An 18214-nucleotide genomic window follows, 5' to 3' on the forward strand; every position below is an offset into this window, starting at 1 on the left:
CTCTTACAGTAAGCCAAATACATGTGATTATTTTACAGCTAAGGAAATGGAGAAATCAGGTAATTTGCTCAGGTCACACACTACCTTCTTTTTTTTTTTAGAGCTTTTTAAAAATATGTATGTTTTTATTGATTTTAGATAGAGACAAAGGGAGAGGGGGAGAGAGAGAGAAATGTCGACAAGGAAGAAACAACGATGAGCTGCCTCCTGCATGGCCCCTACTGGGGACTGAGCCCGTAGTAACCTGGGCATGTGCCCTGACCTCTCGGTGCATGGGTCAATGCTCAGCCACTGAGCCACACTGACCGGGCACACACTCCTTTTCTTATGTCCTCTCTGGAGGAGGGTAGGATCTTGAGACTTCCGCCTACACACAACACAAGCACACACTTAGCAGTCACATCGCCCACTATGCCTGCTTTGGGTTCTGTTTAGCTCTAGGGCCAGACTCTCCAGCTGCTTTCTATCAAAACTCTCCCAGCCCAGCTGGATGGCTCAGTGGTTGAGCGCTGACCTATGAAACAGGAGGTCACAGTTTGATTCCTGGTCAGGGCTCATGCCTGGGTTTCGGGCTCTATCCTCAGTGCGGGGTGTTCAGGAGGCAGCCAATCAATGATTCTCATCATTAATGTTTCTATCTCTCCCTTCCTCTCCAAAATCAATAAAAAGATATTTAAAACAAAACGAAAAAAGCACACACAACTCTGCTTCCAGCTTAGTGGAGCAATAGAAATGCTCCTGAAGGAGGTGGACTCCCTGTGTGAAGCTCACAAGTAGCCACTTTTCCTCTGATTTGGTGGAGCCAGGGGGCCACTCAACCTGCAAGGGACTGAGGAGCGTCAGAGGGGACCCCTGGAAAGCCAGGAATACCAAGGGTAAAGACGTGTCACTTATACACCATGATAATTGGGCTGGGTCTTCTACGTCAATGTCTTGGAGCCTCGGTTTCCTGGCCTGTTACATGGGCGTTGCGATGCCTGCCACACGGGCAACTCTGGAAAATGAAACAGCAGTTCAAGGACTACTTTCCATTTCCAAATCCCCCGAGGGGCTCTAAGCTGCTGTGATCTCACAGCTTCCCAAGCAGGGGCAGAGAGGGTGGCAAGAGATGGTGTGGGTGGGCCTCCAAGTCAGTCCTTGGGGGTGGTGAGGGGGCCCGAGTCAGTGTTGCCGGGCTCCCTTGACACCACATCCTCTGCTTCAAAGGGGCTGCAGGAAGCCCGAGAACTCATCCCAGTGCTTACCTGGCGGGGCAATACCATGATCACGAAGAACTCATTCCTCACACCACCCCTAAGCGTTCAATAAATATTGTTAGATTCTGAATCAGTCCCGGAACCAAAATATAAATTTCCCACAAATTTAACAAGCTTTGTGTGCTTTCCCCGCCAGCCTCTGTGTGTTGTGTCACAGGTGCCTGACACCTGGTTCACTTTCAGTCAACACTGAGGACCCCACCCAGCCGACACTCCCAGCACTGGGTAGGGAGTAAGGGTGGAGAGCTGGGAAGAAGGGCCCCGCAGACAGAACAGAGGGTGGAAGGGGAAGGTTGCACCATGGATGTCAAAGGAAAAAGCAGACCCAGCTCTGGAAACTCCTACTTGCTGTCCACCTTTGCTACAGCAGATGCTGATGTGAAGTCACCTCTGGCCTCCCAATCCCCGGTTCTCAGGCTGTGCCAGTCCTACTGTGCAGCACAGTCCTGCCTCTTCCTGGCTCCTGTTTTGCTCCCTCTGGGAGAACAAAGGGGGCCAACGGGAAGTTAGCTGGCCCAGAGTTAAGAGTGGGGAAGCAGATAGGATTGGATATTCGCCTTTTCCCAGAACTGTGCACATGATCTCAGCTGAGGCTTGGAGTACAGAAGCCAGACGGCAGGGCCCACATCCCTTGGTGGCAGGCAGGTCTCCACCATCCCTGTCCCCCTCCACACACCCAGGTCCTCCAGGGCTCCGGAAGGACAGGATGCAGAAGGAGGCTTGGCTCGGAGTTCATCGCCAGAGAGAAGTGCCTTCAAAACAGCAGCAGATGTTTCCTGGCGCAGCCACTGCCATATTGGAACTGCACAGTGATGCTCCCACAGCCTCCACCCCTCAGCCCCCCTTCCCTCTCTCCTTAAAGCCCTGACTGAGTCAGACATTGAGGTTCTTCCTTGGGCAGCTGACAGTGGCACAGGATATATGGGTGCTGTTCTTGCCAAGAGATTGCTCACGGAATCTCACCCTCTGTGGGAACTTCTTGTGGTTACTGGGTAGGAAGAAGCCTCTGTTCTCTGGTCTTGGACCCATGAGGCCTATGAGAGGCAGATGTAAATGATTCAATGCGAACCCAGTCGGTGTGGCTCAGTGGTTGAGCGTCTACCTATGAACCAGGAGATCACAGTTCAATTCCTGGTCAGGGCACATACCCAGGTTGCAGGCTCGATCCCCAGTGGGGGTGTGTGCAAGAGACAGCCAATCAATGATTCTCTCTTCTCACGTTTCTATCTCTCCCTCTCCCTTCCTCTCTGAAATCAATAAAACATATATTAAAAAAAAAATAAAATAAACTTTTTAAAAAAGGATTCAATGCCAGGATTTCTAGATCTATCTGACCTGGGCCCACCAACTCACTGTGTGATTTGCCAAGTCACTTCAATCCGAGCCTTGGTTTTCTCCCTTCTTCATGGCAGCGTTGGGCTAGATCAGCAATTTTCAATCAATGTGCTGCAAGAATTTTTAAAACATGCAATACCTGACTAGTCAGGGGCACTGACCTCTTTTCCCTTAGATTGCCAAATTAAAAAAAAGATAACAGCCAACACAACAATAACCATGAATGGATCAAAATTATACCTATTTTTTTTGTCATCTTGGCAACAAATACGTTTTTGATGTACTGCAGAATTTTAGTAATTAGTTTACATGTGCCGTGAGATGAAAAAGGTCGAAAATCACTGGGCTAGATGATCTTAAGGTCTCCGGCACTGGCGTTTTACAGGCTTCCCATCACCCTCAAGCCCTGGGGACTGAGAACCTCTTTGGATTGAGGTGTGAGAGGCCTCCTTGGATTTCAGTTCCAATCCCATGTGTGTGTGTGAAGGGGTGGCCTGGGGTGGGAAGGACAGCCTATGGAAGCGCCTGTGTCCTGAGTATCACCTTGTTCTGCACCTTTGCCTCAGCCTCCCAGGTGTGGTCCCGAGGGGTTCTGCACAGCCCAGAGCTGAGCCAGGGAGGTCTGGCCTTATCATTAACTTCCCTGCTGGTGGTCACTGACTGGCCTCTCTGTGCTCCACACAGGACAGGAGGCAGAGGCATAGCAGGCTGGGTGGGGGTGGGGCAGCAGGTCAGCCACAGAGAGAAGGGAGCTGTGAAAGAAGGTGGCCTGTTCTGGTCCAGGCGCCCCCCACCCCCCCACCCCCGCCCCCAGGCCTGGTGCGGAGCAGCTCCCCGGGACCAGCTCCATCCAGGCTTCAGGCGGGTGGTGCTGAAGCCCTGTGCAACCCACGGTGAACTCACAGGCTCTGTGTGCACGAAACCACCAGCCACCAGCTTCCGGGAGAGCCCGCCTCTTCCCGGCAGGAATCCCCATCCGCTCCTCAGGTCAGCTGTTCACAGTGCTCTGGTCCCCAGGAGATAGTGGCGACTGTACTTTTCCTTATCGCACAAGTTTGTGCTTGGCGACAATAAAGACAGATAAGTACAAAGAAGATAAAACCAGCTATAACCTGTTCTCCAAGGATGCTAATAAATTGGAGTACTTCCTTCTAGCTTCCCCCCATGCAATTCTATACAGATAAAATGTATAATTATAATCAGAAGTAAGAATTACTTTACCTACTTATTTTCCATTTTCACTCATAACAGATAAGGACTTTCATTTAAACAATCATACTTCCCATTAATAAAATTAATAATTCCTTCATATCATCTCTCACCACATCAAACCAAGTTCAATTTTCCCTAATTATCTAGAAAAAACGTGACTTTTTTTGTTTGTTTTTTTAATCCTCACCAGAGGATATTTCCCCATTGCTTTTCAGAGTGGAAGGGAGAGAGGGAGAGAGAGAGAGAGAGAGAGAGAGAGAGAGAGAGAGAGAGAGAGAGATGGATGTGAGAGACACATTGACTGATTGCCTCCTGCATGATCCCCGACCAGGGGAGACCAGGGGATGGGGAGTGAACCCGCAACCCAGGCATATGCTCTTGACTGGAAATGGAACCTTGGACCCTTCGGTGCTTGGGCTGCTACTCTAACCACTGGCCAGTGTGGGAAACCACCTATTGTCTTCACTAGCAGAGAGGTGTGGACAAGGAACTACATCAGGCTGGTGACCCTTGAAGCCCTTGCAAAGGTCAGGGCCGTGCACCCACTGCTAGTCCACTCCAGACAATGGTAGCTGAAGCAACTTCCCCATTTATTATTATGTAAATCCTTGCTGATGGGCTAGTCTGCCTGTTACTGGAAATTGCCTGCCTAAGGGCTATGCTATGGGTGTATCCCAGATCAATAAAAGGTTGGTGCAGCCTGAGCACCAGGGGAAGTCCTTCTTCTTGAGTTGGACTTACCCGCCTGGCCCCCCAATATTTCCAAATTATCTCTTGTCTCTTCTCTTTCATTTGTGTGCGGCTCCTCTTCCAGATCCTGAACCCTGAACCACGCGGGACATGGAGGGAAACATTTACGACAGGCCAGGGCTATACAACATCATTTATAACCACTATATCCCATTGTGTGGATGTACTATCATTTATAATGCAAATCACAATATTCTGGTTATTTGGATAGTGTATAGGCCTTGGTCTTATGATAAAGTTGTGATGACTATCTTTGTGCATGTATTTTTGTACTTCTGATGTATGGCCTGAAGATATGTTATATTTATAATGAAAATAGTTAGGTTTGAAGGGTATATACATCTTAAAAGTGACCTGGTTAGACAAGAAAACAAAATATTGATATTGAGACTAAGAAAATCTGAGATTGGGGGTGCCCCACGACATGTACAATGTGGGAGGACTCTGGAGTCCGGGCACCTTTCAGGGGTGCCATGAAGCCCCAGGCTCTCTGGCTTCAGGCCAACCTTAGGAGAGCTGGAGGCTTGGGCTTCACCATCTTGGACAGATCACCACTTCTTCAGGCCTCAGTTCCTTATGAGTGAACTCAGTAGTCCCTCCCAGCTCTGGGTCTAGCATGGGGTGGCATGGGGTTCACAGGAACTGTGGCTGGGGTACTGTGGAGCTATGAACCCCGTCAATGAGCTTGTACTGGAAGACTCTGTCCACTCTGCCAAGCCTCAACGCCAGGGGACTCTGTGTATCATTCACCAAACTTTAATAAGTAACTAAGAGGAAGTGAAGGTGGTATATATAGAATGTTCCTTTATCAGCTCTGGCCTCTCAAGTAGATGCAAATCCATGTGGCATAGAATAAACTGGAGTAGTTATATAGATACAAATTTGGGATTCTCTGGACCTCAAGAGATTAGCAACTTATAGGACTCTTTAGGAACTTGGTCTTCTGAGGGATCATATTCATTCTTCTTTAAAAAATATATATATATATTTTATTGATTTTTTACAGAGAGGAAGGGAGAGGGATAGAGAGTTAGAAACATTGATGAGAGAGAAACATCGATCAGCTGCCTCCTGCACACTCCCCACTGGGGATGCACCGCAACCAAGGTACATGCCCTTGACCGGAATCGAACCTGGGACCCTTCAGTCCGCAGGCTGACGCTCTATCCACTGAGCCAAATCAGTTAGGGTGCATATTCATTCTTTTTAATGCTAACATTATTCCACACATGGATGTACCGCATATCACCATATATCTTTTATCATTCTTCTCTTAGTCGGCATTTAGGTTTCTTCTAATATGTTACTATTTTAAACACAATTAATTTCCTTGTATACATATCTTTCCACATAAATGCATAAAATATTTCTGTAGGATTCTTAGAAGTAGTGTTTCCATCCAGAAAGATATTGCCACAATTTTTAAGCATCACCCATATGCTCCCTTAGGGAGGCAAACATATTTTCCTCTTTTCTTTCAGGGTAAATACTGTCTAATCAATTGAATATCTGTAACTCTTCAGCATTTCTCCCATTGTTTCTTCCTTCTTTGGGTTCCTTTTAATCATCTTTTCCCTTTTGGTGATATTTTTTTTAACTAACCTTCATCTTTTTTAATGAATCACTTATAGAAATAGATAAGATAGACATGGAGGTCATATTTAATTGAAGGTGCTGACTTGAAGGAAAGAGATGATAAACTTGAACCTTGATGGTTGTAATGTTACATAAAGTAAAATAGCACATACAGAAGGCAATCCATCAATGTTCCTCTCTCACATCGATATTTCTCTCTCTCCCTTCTTCTCTCTAAAATCAATAAAATAAACAGAATAACATGTTAGAGGATGTTCCAGTTTTCTATTGCTGCACAAAAACCAACCCACATTTAGTGAGTTAAAACAGAAACATTGATCCCTAGGAGGTTTGGCTCAGTGGATAGAGCATCAGTATGGGGACTGAAGGGTCTCAGGTTTAATTCTGGTCAAGGGCACGTACCTCAGTTGCAGGCTCAATCCCTGGTCTGGGTCAGGGCAAGCAACCAATTGATGTCTCACTCATATTGATCTTTCTCTCTCTATTTTCTCCCTTCCACTCTCTCTGAAAATCAATGGAGAAAATATCATCTGGTGAGGATTAACAGTAAAAACAAAACAGAAACATTAAAATTTTAGAAATTTTCTTTTGACACAATCAGCCTTAATAATAATTTTGATTTAACAACAATCACTGTAACACATCAGCTTTGAACGTTTCTGTGCTGCTGCCAGTCCTTGCATATACTGGGTGGGCAAAAGTAGGTTTACAGTTGTACTACAAATAAATAATACAATCATTAATAAATACAAGAATAAACTCTGTTTCACATACTGACAGCTGTAAACCTACTTTTGCCCACCCCTGTAAGTAATTATAACTTTAAAATATTCCTATTTTTATGATTATGAAAGTAATATATGCTTGTTATAAACAAAAATCACAAGCCTGCTACCCAGATATGTGCCCTGTCTGGGAATATGCCCTGATCAGGAATCAAATGGTGACCTCCTGGTTCATAGGTCAATGCTCAACCATGAGCCACACTAGGCTGGGCAATCTTAACCACTTTAAATGCTTAGTAAATCTTTTTAGTTTTTCCATAAAGACTTTTGTTTGGATTGCTTTTTAAAAAATATTTGTTTTGATCTCTTCAGGGAAAAATGGCTGCCCAGGTCCCAGGCTCAGGCATGACTCAGCACCACACTCGCTGCCACTTCTCCTGGATCCCCCTCTCCCCCCAGATTCCACAATTCCGCACCTTCTCCCACGCTCCAGCCACGGGGAAATTTGCCTAAATATTCTCATAACTCCCTGATGGTCCAAGCAATAAAGACAAACCTAACAGACCCGGACATACATGTGCTTTTCTTTGATGTGGAAGCGCTGATTATTCAACTCCTGACTGAAGAAGCCTCGGCCGAACACCACGCTTATTTCCCCTGAGAATTTGCAGAAAGCTTCTGGCAGGGCAGACAAAGGGGGCTCTTTTCTAACTGGAAAACGAGCAGTGGTTCTCTTCCAACAAGTGAAAGAAACCATCAAAGAGAACATAAAGGAGCACCTCCTTGATGAGGAAGAGGAGGACAAGGAGACCATGAGGCAGAGAAGGGAGGAGAGCGATCCCGAATATCGGGCCAGCAAATCGAAGCCACTGACCCTGTTAGAATATAATTTGACTATGGACACTGCAAAGTTGTTCATGTCCTGCCTTCATGCCTGGGGCTTGAACGAAGTTTTGGACGAAGTTTGTCTCGATTGCCTTGGAATGCTGAAGCCCCACTGTCCAGTGTCATTCGGCCTCTTATCGAGAGGAGGTCATATGTCACTGATGCTTCCTGGTTATAATCGGGCTGCCTGTGCACTGTCACACAGGAAAGCGGAAGGAGAAAGGAAGCTTCTAGCAACGGAGGGAGTAGGAAAGGGCACGTACGGAGTGTCTCGAGCCGTCACCACACAGCATCTCCTGTCGGTCATCTCTTTGGCAAATACCTTGATGAGTATGACCAATGCAACTTTTATTGGTGATCATATGAAGAAGGCCCCTACCAGGCCACCTAGACCAAGCACCCCAGACCTTTCTAAGGCCCGGGGTTCCCCTCCAACTTCCAGAAATATTGTGCAAGGACAGATTAAACAAGGCTGGAGTCAGCTGGCTGCGATGCATTGTGTGATGCTGCCAGATCTGCTGGGACTGGAGAAGTTTCGGCCTCCACTTCTAGAGATGCTCGCTCGGAGATGGCAGGATCGATGCTTGGAGGTCAGAGAAGCCGCGCAGGCCCTGCTTCTGGCCCAGCTGCGAAGGATTGAGCAGGCAGGCCAGAAGGAAGCCATCAATGCCTGGGCTCCGTATTTACCTCAGGACATCGACCGCGTCATGTCACCTGGGGTCTCAGAGGAAGCCATGCAGACCATCACCACTGCTCCTGACACCGCCTCGGGGCCTGAAGCCAAAGTCCAGGAGGAAGAGCATGACCTTGCAGAAGATGACATCACAACTGGAGTCATAGGAGCGGAATTTGGTGCTGAAATTGAACCTCCTAAACTGTTGACCAGACCTCGAAGCTCTAGTCAGATTCCTGAGGGATTCGGTTTGACTACTGGTGGATCCAACTACTCACTGGCCAGACATACTTGCAAGGCACTGACGTTTCTTCTGCTCCAGCCCCCGAGCCCCAAGCTTCCTCCGCACAGTACCAGCCGGAGAACAGCCATCGATCTGATTGGACGCGGGTTCACCGTGTGGGAGCCTTACAGGGATGTGTCTGCCGTCCTCATGGGGCTGCTGGAGAAGCAGCTCGCCAACATCACAATGGGGCTGCCTCTGAGCCCAGCAGCTGACTCCGCCCGCTCGGCCAGGCATGCCCTCTCCCTCATTGCCACTGCCAGACCACCCGCCTTCCTCACCACCATAGCCAAAGAGGTCCACAGACACACTGCTCTGGCCGCGAACACCCAGTCGCCGCAGAATATACACACGACCGCTCTCGCAGGAGCTAAAGGGGAAATTCTGAGAGTCATTGAAATTCTCATTGAAAAGATGCCCACAGATGTTGCGGATCTTCTTGTGGAGGTTATGGACATCATTATATACTGCCTCGAAGGATCTCTAGTTAAAAAGAAAGGTCTTCAGGAGTGTTTCCCAGCCACCTGCAGGTCCTACATGGTCAGCTATTATGAGCGGAGTCACAGGATAGCAGTGGGAGCTCGCAATGGTTCGGTGGCCCTGTACGACATCCGGACTGGAAAATGTCACACAATCCATGGACACAAGGGCCCGATCACTGCAGTGGCCTTCGCTCCTGATGGGCGCTATCTTGCCACCTACTCGAACACTGACAGCCACATTTCCTTCTGGCAGATGAACACCTCGCTGCTGGGAAGCATCGGCATGCTGAACTCGGCACCCCAGCTGCGCTGTATTAAAACCTACCAGGTGCCCCCTGTGCAGCCGGCCTCCCCCGGCCCCCACAACGCCCTCCGACTAGCCCGGCTCATCTGGACGTCCAACCGCAGCATCATCCTGATGGCCCACGACCGGAAGGAGCACCACTTCATGGTCTGAGGCTGGCGCTGCCCGTGCCTGCTCTCTCGAGTGCAGTTCTCTAAGCCCAGATCCCTCTCTCCTTATGCTGGGTCCCTCCTCAGTGCTGCCCACCCAGGGGCATCGGGGGCGCGGCCTGGTCTGTGTCACTTCTGCATGGTCTGGGACATTCGCCTGCTCGGGCACCTATTGATTCAGAGGCATACACACACCGCTCTGCAGGATGTGGCCTTCCGTCACAGGTCAAGTCTCCCTGCTGGAGAGGGAGGGAGGCGGGTCCCTGGGCACACTCCTTGGCTGGCTGCACCGGAAGCCTGAACGTCAGCGAACACTGATCGCCGCCCAGCCCAATCAGCTGTCCCTCGAGCTGCACCCCCTTTCTGAAGTGCTGCTGGGGCCAGTCATTCTGGCACTGGGTTTTGAGGTAACGTGGCCGTCCTAATTGTCAAAATTATTTTCCTTTGGATTTCCTAAAACACATTATTGTTTACCACTAAATAAATAAATAAATAAATAAATAAATAAATGGTGTTTGTTTGTTTTTTAGCCTGGCTGGTGTGGCTCAGTGGTTGACCATCAACCTATGAACCAGGAGGTCACAGTTTGATTCCCAGTCAGAGCACATGCCCAAGTATCAGGCTTCATCCCCAATGTGGAGGCAGCTGATCAATGATTCTCATCACTGATGTTTCTATCTCTCTCTCTCCCTCTCCCTTCCTCTCTGAAATCAATAAAAATATATATTAAAAAATATTAAAAAATGTTTTTAATGGCTATTTTTTTTGTCATTTAAAAAAATGTATTTTATTGATTTTACAGAGAGGAAGCTGAGAGGGATAGAGAGTTAGAAACATTGGTGAGAAACATTAATCAGCTGCCTCCTGCACACCCCCTACTGGGGATTGAGCCAGCAACCAAGGTACATACTCTTTACCAGAATCAAACCCAGGACCCTTCAGTCCACAGGCCCACGTTCTATCCACTGAGCCAAACTGGTTAGGGCTGGTCATTTTTGAATTAAAACTCTTAAACCACTGGCTTTAAATAAAGAAAGGGCTTGGCTTTTATTTTGGCTGTCATACTTATTTTTATGTACATCTTATGCATGTACTTTCTCCTTCTTTTGCAAAATAATTCCAACCTCGCCCACGTGTATGATTGGTATGAGAATCCCAAGAATGTACTGGAAAAGTACTTTTTAAAATCTGAAGTCATATGTATAAAGTCCTATTAATACAAACCCCTTTAGCTTTTCTTCTAGAAGTTTCAGTTCTTCCACTCTAGCTTTTTGTCTCTTCTTCCAGCTGTTTGACCAACTTTTCAGATTTTTCCCCCTTTTGCTGTAATTTATCTAGCTCATCCAGAGCTTGCTTTTTAATTCTTCCTCAAATAAATTCTTCTCTTTCATCCTGGCTTCTTGAAAAGAACAGAGCTTCTGCTGAAGACTAGAAGATAATTCCTTCTCTTGTTGCAAAAGTGAATCCATTTGCAACTCTTTTTGTTGTAGCTTTTCATGTTCTTGTTTTCCAAGATTAAACTTCTCTTTTAAGTTTTGCATTTCAGAAGTCAGATGTTCATCCAGTTCTCTGGCCCTGGTGATGAGGTCTTCTTCTACTTTTCAAGCAGCTGACATTCAGCATTCAGGTTTTTTACTCATTCAGACACGTAACAATATTTTCTTCAAGAGCCTGCTTAAGGCTTAAAACTTCATAATTCTTCTTTCAAATTTTCTTCTAACTGGGCAATGTCTAGCTTGTATTTTTTCCACTTGATCTGAGGCACAACTTATTTCTTCAATGTATTCCGAGAGTTTTTCTGTTTCAGATTTTTCATCAATCTTTTTTTTCTGTATTGAAACAAGTTTCCCCTTGAGCTGTGCTACTTTCCAGATTCTTCTGGTGACCTGCAGTTTCACCTCCATGCCTTGTTATTTAGCCATCATATGCCTCATCTTAGTTTCTCTTTTGTTTCTAAGCTTCATCAGCTCAAGGCTTAGAATTCTTAGGTTCTTCTGGTTACTATCTTCAGAAAACCAGGACTGGAGTAGCTCGTTAGTCCTGGTTAATTCAGTAAGCTGCTTTTCCAGTGCAGCGTTGCTTGCAGAGAGAGATGTTATTCCCCTGACCGTAGCGCTGAGCTCTGCTTCCATCTTCTCCAGCTCAGCTTCCAGATCCTGGAGACGCTTGTCCTGAGTACCGCGTTCCTGCAGGAGGACACAAATCTCTTTTTCCAACATCTTCAGGTCTTTATCATTCTTTTGAGATTCCGTCTTTAATCCCAAAGTCTTAACTCTTCTTGCTGAAGCAGGCAAGGTAGTATTGTCAACAGTAAGATTTGGTTGAGATTCTTTTCGTTTTTTACATCTTTGTGATTTCTGAAAGGATACTGGTCCTTTCGATACTTCTGAAGTTTTCACATATAAACACCTGGAGATGGTGCACAACCAGAAGGGTCATTGAATCGTTTCAGGGGCGCCTTAGGAAAGCACATGAGGACCACTAGCTCCACAAACCGAAGGGAACTAGCGTTCCTTGACTAATGGTTGATTTTTAATGTTTCTTCCCCTCTTATTACAAATATTTTGCATTTTTAAAACAATGTACACAATTATAAGGAGGAAAATAAGATCAGCCATAATGTCCTCATCTAGAGATAACCACTGTGAACATTTTGGTGCATTTTCTTCTATAAAATGTAAGTTTTTGTTCATATTTCTAATTATTTTCCTGGGATAGGTTCCTACAAGATAAATTAGTGGGGGAGGGAACAGGCTTAAATGTTTTCAGACTCTTGAGATGTTTTGACAGATTTCCTGAGTATAAAATTTCATTGGAAATGTAATATTCTATTTGACTGGGGAGTTAACTATTTTCTTACTGTTGGACAGATGATTGTAGCTGCCTCATAGGGTTGCTGAGGGAATTAAATGGCAGAGCATATTTGGGAACCCAGCCCTGGGCCTGACACAGAGGGGAATTCCATTACTTTGTATGCCTACCTTCTCCTTCAAACACTTCAAGTGATGGCATTCTTGTCCCCCATAAAGCTCAACCCTAAACTGCCTCCCTTCCCCATCTTGGGGTCACTCCAGTTTACCCCCTAAGGCCTATACCTTTCAAAAGAGTCAACCCTCCTGAACCTGGACTATACAAGACTCTTGTTTTCCCTAATGTGATATGCTAAGAGGACAACCCTCCATCAAAGTCGCTGACACACTGGGTGTCAGCAGCTCCAAAGGTAGTAGGAATTCTGAGATGTTCTTTCCTCCTGAGACACTTTAGGGCTGAGTTTTCTGGGGGACAGGAATGCTGTCTTTAGGAAGGTCTGGTTGTGGAAGAGGAACACAGCTAAAGTCTGAACAGGTAGAATGTGGACTCCAGCCCAGAATGAGTGTGTACAATTGACCTTAACCCCTCAAGGTGTAGCTCACAATCTCCTTCTCCGGAGACCTTTTTTGAACTCATTGGGCCCTCACAGCTCTCCCATTCATCTTGGGATTTATTCAGTCACTTACTGTGTAATTTAATTTATTCATCAAATACTCGGGGAGAATCTGCTCTGTGCCCAGCACTGTGCTAGGCAGTGGGTTAATGACATTGATCAGCAAAGGCATACGTCCTACCTTCTAGGCCCTAGAATCTAGGGGCTCAGCATAACAGGAAAGAGGAACATTGAGTCAGCACTGTGCTGGCAAGTGTGATGAGGTACTGAACTTTCTCCCCTGAGCTGGGCTGATTTTCTACTCCCGGAAGGCTGGGAGTGTGTGCTTAAAAAAAAAAAATCTTTATTCTTGGAAGTATTATATATGTCCCCTTTTTTCTCCCATAGATCCTGTATGGGAATGTGTCTTGTATACTTTTGGGTCCCATGGATCCATGATCTGTATTCACAGTAGTTGCTCAACAAATATCATTTGAACAATTAACAATGGGAAACAAATAATGAAAACATTTTATTGCTTCTTAACTAACTCTTTCTATACCTTTAGAGGCACCATGATAGAAAGAGCAAGCTTTCTCTGTAAAATGAGGGCAAGCAAATATATCTCCTCCAAAGAGTTCTTGTGTAGGTTAAATGGGGCAATTTGCATAAATGTGGTATAAGATCTAACACATATAAATTCTGACATGTTAGTTCCCTTCCCCAAGCTAATGGAACCTCAGATGAGAGGCAGAGAAAGCTGTTTCCCTAATACAGGCCTTCCATTCATTTGGGACAATAAGTGCAGAAGAAAACAGTGAAGTTTTCTTCTGGGAAGGGACTTATTTGTCCCTTTATTTTCTTGGTGAAAAAATTTAGGCCCAGAGAACACAGGTAACTTCCTTAAACTCAAACGGTGATTTTATTCTATTCATTCATTCATTCATTCATTCATTTATTAATTAGAACTCAATAATTAAAATAATCTATTTTAATAGAAAGAGGATTTTTTAATTTTTTTATTTATTGATTATTTTTTTAGAGAGAGAGGAAAGGAGAGGAGAGAAACATTGATTTGTTGTTCCACTTGTTTATACAATCATTGGTTGATTCTTGTATGTGCCCTGATAGGGGATCAAAATGCAACCTTGGTGTATCAGGATGATGCTCTAATCAACTGAGGTGCCTGCCCAGGGCTTAAATGGGAAAAGGATTTGAAGAGACATTTTTCTAAAGAAGATTTATAAATGGCCAATAAATACATGAGAAAACACAGAACATCATTTTGTGGAAATGCAAATCAATAACACAATGAGAAACCATTTCACAGCCCCTAGGATAGCTGTAGTGCAAATAAAATGTTGACAAGAATGTGGAGAAACTGGAACATTCCAACATTGTTGGTAGGAATGCAAGATAGTATAGCCACTTTGGAAAAGTTTTTTTTCAATTCCCCAAAAAGGTTAAACATAGAGTTACCATATGACCCAACAATTCCTCTGCTAGATCTATACCCAAAAGAAATGAAAACTCATGTCCACACAAATATTTGTACATGAATGTTCATAGCAGCATTGTTCATAACAGCCAAAAAGTTAGAAACAACCCAAATTTTCATCAATTGATGAATGGATAAACAAAATAGGGTATATCCATACAATGGAATATTATTCAGTGGTAAAAAGAAATCAAGTATTGATACATGCCACAACACAAATGAACCTCGAAAACATTATGCTAAATGAAAAAATATATAGAGATAAAAAGTAAATTAGTGGCTGTCTAGGAGTGATTGGTAATGAACTTGGGTTTTCTTTTTGGAGTGATAAAAATGCTCTAGAATTGATTGTTGTGAAGGTTGCACAACTCTGTGCATATATTAAAGGCCATAGAAGCCCTGGCCAGTGTTCTCAATGGTTAGAGTATTGGCTCAGGCACTGAAAGGTCTTGGGTTTGATTCCTGGTCAAGGGCATGTACCTGGGTTGCAGGTTTGATCCCCTGCCCCAGTCGGGAAGTGTACGGGAGGCAACCAATCGATGTGTCTCTCTCACATCAATGTCTCTCTCTCTCTCTCTCTCTCCACTCCTTCCCTTCTACTCTCTCTAAAATCAATGGAAAAAATATCTTCAGGTGAGGATTAACAAAACAAAAAAATAAAGTAAAAAAATAAAAGTCATTGAAATGTATACTTTAAAGGGTCAATTGTATGGTACATGAGTTATATTTTGATATAGTTGTTTAAAAAAAGAAATCAACATAAATTCTAATTTCACTGGGTTAATAACTAGGAGTAGGAATGCTGGGTTGTATGGTAAGTCATGTTTACCCTTATAAAGAACTGCCAAATGTTTTTCCAAAGTCGCTATACCACCTGCATTGCCATCAGCAAAGGAAGAAAGGACCAATTGCTCCACATTCTCATTAGCATTTGGTATTGTCATTTTTCCTTTTTAATTAATTTATTCATTAATTTTCTCACTAGGCATACAGGTCACACAATGATTTTAGTAGTAGGGCTAGGAACAGAACCCAGGTTCCCATTCCCATCCAGTGCATTTTGGACAGCTGCTCCTAGAATCTTACTGCCAGCCTCTCACTCTGAGAAAAAATAGTACTTCAGTCTTACAGGTCTCCAGAGAGGTTAAGGATTCCTGTGGAGTCAGTTGGAGAGATTCCCAGGTCCTTTATGGCTTCCTGGAATCTGGGTGGGGAGCCTACAATTTGCTTATTAGAGTTCAATCTAGGCAAGGCCGAGATGCAGTCACTGTCAGATGATCTCTGTCTGACTGCTGGGGTCCAATCCCAGCGGCTTGGTGTTTATCTAGGCAGGTCTCCTCCTTCTTCTTAGGAAATGAGAACGGGGGTTGTGGTTAGAAGATTGCGTTCAATAGCCAGTGGTCAATGATTTAATCAATCGTGACTATATAATGAAACATCCACAGAAACCCAGGAGGACAACTCCTTGGCCCTTTTTAAAAATATATATGTATATATTTTATTAATTTTTTAGAGAGGAAGGGAGAAGGATAGAAAGTTAGAAACATCAATCAGCTGCTTCCTGCATACTCCCTACTAGGGTTGTGCCCACAACCAAGGTACATGCCCTTGACCAGAATCGAACCTGGGACCCTTTAATCCGCAGGCTGACACTCTATCCACTGAGCCAAACCAGTCAGGGCTCCTTGGCCCTTTTTATTGGAGAGCTTCCACATTGGTCAGTCAGAATGCTTCCATGTGTCACCTTGCCAGACCAAGTTCCACAAAGATAGTAGCTCATATGTTTGGGATCTTGATCTATATATCTCTTCATTTGGCCGTTGATTCATATCCTTTAATATCCTTTGTAGTAAAGCAGTACAGTAAACGCTCGATTTTGCAAACTTCGGTTTAACAGACTTTTGGATGTCCTATGTGAAAATTAACACCCTGCTCATTTTAAAATGCTTTTAACCAAGAGTTACTTATAATTAAATTAGCAGGTTATTTTTGTTATTAATTTACTGTTATTTTTTACAAATTTTAGCGAATAGGCCATATGTTGGAAAAAACACTAGTAATTTTGCCGACATAAATAAATATTACATACCTACAATTATTGTGTGCATCTTTAAATCCAAGTCACCATTCGAAGCAATGTTGGGTGAATTATTAGCACATGATCACACCACACTGTGAGAGCTAATTGGTTCTGTTGTCTGTGGTGTGACTTTCTGCGGCAGTTTTAACGGGTGTCAGCCTATGTGTGCCACTCGCGTGCTAAGCCACGCCCCAGTCATGTGCATTTGTTTCCTTGCGGTGATGTGAATGCACGTATTTACTAGACATATTCAATATAAATATACAATTACTGGTTGTTGTCTCCTCATTAGGGAGGCAGCGTCCCACCGAGACCCAGCTATTATTCTCTTGTCTGTCTTTCCTTAATCCTTTCACCCCCCCACTCGGGATCACCGTTGGTCGTGCTGGCGTGGCACAAATGGCGCCTGACCAGGGACTGAGTTTGGCCGTAACAAATGGCGTCGGAACAGGCCTGAGTTCGGGGGAATTTAAAAAAGGTGGTCAGGTGAAAGGAGGCTCCAAGGCGCGCACAGAAGGTGTGGGAGCTGCTCGGTCTGGGAACCTCACGTTCATGGTGGGAGGAGTCGAAGAGGAATTTGCTGCTGCCTAGGAGTTGCTGGGCTGCATGGGCTCCAATGTGGTGTACTGTGGTGCTGTTGGGACCGGACAGGCCGCAAGGATCTGCAACAACATGCTGTTAGCTATTAGTATGATTGGAACCGCTGAAGCTATGACTCTTGGGATCAGGTTAGGGCTTGACCCAAAACTATTGGCTAAAATCCTAAATATGAGCTCAGGACGGTGTTGGTCAAGTGACACAATCCTGTACTTAGGGTGATGGATGGTGTTCCCTCGGCTAATAACTATCAGGGTGGATTTGGAACAACACTCCTGGCTAAGAATCAGGGATTAGCACAGGACTCCGCCATCAACACAAAGAGCCCAATCCTCCGGGGCAGCCAGGCCCATCAGATCTACAGGATGATGTGTGCAAAGGGCTACTCGAAGAAGGATTTCTCATCCGTGTTCCAGTTCCTGCGAGAGGAGGAGACCTTCTGAGTTGGCACTTTGGCCCTGGACACTCCTGGAGACCAAACTCTGTCTCGGAGCCTCCCCGCTGTTCACTCTACAAGTAAAAGAGTTTAATCAAAGGTCACCTGTCTGCTTCAGATTGTCTAGGTCACAGTTAAATGGGGTTTTCACCCATTTTTTACTGCTTATTTTTATCTATTTAGCAAACATACATTATCTGAATTTTTTTTTCTGCAAGCCCCCGATGGTCCCTGTTAATTAGCTGATTGACCTTTTTCAAAAGTGTGATCCTTGAGCATCTTCAGCTAAATTATTGATTACTTCAATCAGGATATTACTTATACCACTTTACAAATAGAACCAAATATTTTCCAACAGGACAAAATTGATCTTAAAGGAAAAAAAGAACTCGGTGTGAGGAAGGGGTTAGAGAAAGGGGGAATACAGTGAGTTACTACCAGTGTCCCTCAGCAAGCTTGTCCTCTTTACCAGGTGTGGTCTTCTTGCATTACTGAGGTTACTGAGTTACTTTCTGGGGAATAGATAAAGCAGGAGAACTCCTTGCTGTAT

General features: G+C 44.8%; 3 pseudogenes; 2 read left to right on the forward strand and 1 right to left on the reverse strand.

Annotated features, from left to right (window-relative positions):
* Positions 1–1556: 1556 nt before the first annotated feature.
* On the forward strand, positions 1557–9654 carry LOC102434261 (annotated as a pseudogene).
* Positions 9655–10831: 1177 nt separating this feature from the next.
* LOC102434582 lies at positions 10832–12089 on the reverse strand (annotated as a pseudogene).
* A 4941-nt stretch (positions 12090–17030) lies between these two features.
* On the forward strand, positions 17031–18214 carry LOC102434892 (annotated as a pseudogene).

Source organism: Myotis lucifugus, unplaced genomic scaffold (assembly GCF_000147115.1).
Source record: "Myotis lucifugus unplaced genomic scaffold, Myoluc2.0 scaffold_692, whole genome shotgun sequence".
Classification (NCBI taxonomy): domain Eukaryota; kingdom Metazoa; phylum Chordata; class Mammalia; order Chiroptera; family Vespertilionidae; genus Myotis; species Myotis lucifugus.